Source organism: Dipodomys ordii, unplaced genomic scaffold (genome assembly GCF_000151885.1).
Source record: "Dipodomys ordii isolate 6190 unplaced genomic scaffold, Dord_2.0 Scaffold6, whole genome shotgun sequence".
Lineage (NCBI taxonomy): Eukaryota > Metazoa > Chordata > Mammalia > Rodentia > Heteromyidae > Dipodomys > Dipodomys ordii.
In genome coordinates this window covers 333824-336640 of record NW_012267222.1, presented here as the reverse complement: position 1 = coordinate 336640, position 2817 = coordinate 333824, and positions in this window count along the sequence as shown.

Below are 2817 nucleotides of genomic sequence, written 5' to 3'. Positions count from 1 at the left end.
TCCTGCCCGGGCTGGCTTTGAACCGCGATCCTCAGATCTCAGCCTCCTGAGTAGCTAGGATTACAGGCATGAGTCACCAGCGCCCGGCTCACTTAGTCTTTTAATCATAAGCAATTGAAGGTTACAACACAAAATGCCATTATTCTCTTCAGTAATAATTACGATTTTAGGGGTTGGGAAGGTGGCTCAGTGGTAGAGCGCTTACCTTGCATGCATGAGGCCCTGGATTCGATCCTCAGCACCACATAAACAAAAAGAAAAAAGCCGGAAGTGGTGCTGTGGTTCAAGTGGTAGAGCGTTAGCCTTGAGCTGAAGAGCTGAGGGACAGTGCCCAGGCCCAGAGTTCAGGCCCCACAACCAGACCCAAAAACAAAATAAAAAAGAACAAATAATTACCATTTTATATTCTGTTCTATGTCTTTGTGTCAGAACTGTTCAGAAGTGATCTTACTTTAAATCTTACAAGCCTCAACCCTTTATATGGAACTCCTGTGACCAGATGTTTTCTGGAATTCAGGCACTTTTTGGGGATAGGAAGAGAAAGGGGCACCTGGTTTTTTTTACACACAGTACAGTAAAAAACCTCTATGTTCTTCCATTTTGAGGTTGTCTTGGTACAGAAGAAATCATTCTGAACAGTGTACCTTTGCCTTATTTTCATTACTTGTTAATTTGCCAGTACTGGAGCTCTAATGCTGTCCTTTTACTTTTTCTGTCAAACTGGTGCTCTACCTCTTGAACTGCAATTTCTTTCTTTTTTTTTTTTTCTTTTTTAATGTGTTGTGAGAAGCGTTCAAAGTGCAGCATAAGAGAATTCATCTGTGGATCTATCCATTTGGAGCTTGCATATCACACAGCAGAATTATCCAGTTAGGCATACACCCAGTTGAAAAACATTATATTTTCTAATTCCCCATGAGTAAACTGATAGATAAGTGTCAAACCATCACTGGAAAAACATGAAAAATAGTCAAGCAGAGTAAAGCCACTGAAAAAGAATGTTCTCCAAAATGGACTAAGTAAGCCCATTCACCTGTTTCCCCACCTGGTCAGGCCTACACTTAGCACATGTGCAAAAACACAATAAGACACAACCACTGTGATTATTACTATCATTTTGAACTGTAATTTCATTTCTAACTTTTTGGTGGTTAATTGAAGAGTATTGATGTTGCTGCCTGGCTGGCTCTGAACCACGATCCTCAGGTCTCAGCCTCCTTACTATCTAGGATTACACGAACAGTCCACTGGCACCTGCCTTGTTTTGTTTGGTGCTTTTACATTTTTTTTCATTTATTTATTTTTTGGTCATGGGCTTGAACTCTGGGCCTGGGCGCTGTCCCTCAGCTCTTCAGCTCAAGGCGAGTGCTCTACCACATGAGCCACAGCACCACTTTTGGCTTTTTTATGTGGTGCTGAGGAATCGAACTCGGGGCCTCAGGCATGCAAGGCAAGCGCTCTACCACTGAGCCACCTTCCCAGCCCTCTACCACTTTTGAGCCACAGCTCTCCACAGTTTTCTGGTGGTTAATAGGAGGTAGGAATCTCACAGACTTTCCCTCCTGGACTAGCTTTGAATCTGGATCCTCAGATCTCACCTTATATAATACTATGTAAGTAGGATTACAGGTCTGAGCTGCCAGCTTCCAGCAGTTTTTTTTTGTTTGTTTGGTTTTTTGTTTTTTGTTGGTGGTGGTGGTTGTGGGGCTTGAACTCAGGGCCTGGGTGCTGTCCCTGAGGCTTTTTGCACTCAAAGCTAGCTCTCTACCACTTCCAGTATTTGAGTGGTAATTGGAGGTAAGAGTCTCGTGGCTTTTCTGCCCAAGCTGGCTTCAAACCATAATCCTCAGATCTCATCCTTCTGAGTAGCTAAGGTTATAGGCATAAGCCACTGGCGCCTGATTTGAGAGAGGGTCTTGTTATGTACCCCAGGCCTGCCTGGTATCTCAGAAGTGGCACAAAAAGAAAAAAATTTTTTTTCCTATGATTTGAGTTTTAACTTTTAAATATTGCCCCCAAAATACAAAATGGTAGTGTAAACTCCCCCACCCCCACCCCCGCCCCTCGGTCAATTGTAGGGCTTGAACTCAGAGCCTGAGTGCTGTTGTGTTTTAGCTCAAGGCTAACGCCCTACCACTTGAGCCACAGCTTCTCTTCTGGCTTTTTGGTAACTTATTGGAGATAAGCATTGCATGGACTTTGCTGCCCATCCTGCCTTTGAACGGTGATGCTCAGATTGTAGCCTTCTGTGTAGTTTAGGATTACAGGTGAGCCACTGACGCCTGGCTCCCCTCAGTCTTTAACCCCCCCCAAATTTATTCCATTAATCTCTTCTCATTTCCCTAATGAGTTACTTTCTAAAGATAAAGTGGAAGCTCATTTGTACATCCATGCAGGCTGGCAAAAGCCCATCTTTCTCAGAGCTCTGAGGATCCTCCCTTGCTGGAAGGGATCCTTTGCTGGGTGCCTGCCTGGAATTCTGGTCCTCTCACCGTTTTCCGGGGCTCTCTGAGGACCCTGATGGGCAGACTCAAACCAGCATGCTTTTAACCTCTAGGTTTTCCACTGTACTTTTTGTTCTGGCAAGGGGGGTAGTTAATTATAAAATGTTCTGTGTTTTCTTCAAGGGTTCCTCCATTTTCTTCTACTTCTAGGTTAGATTTTTCTTATTGCAAGACCTCAGTAAGGTCCTTATCTGTAGATCTTGTGTCTGGGTAGTCAGAAAGACCCACAGTTAGGTCTTGTTTTTATGCAGCAGTGAGTCCAGACAGCTCTCCGGAGAATCCAGGCTCCACTAGTGGGAGAGCCTTGGCACAA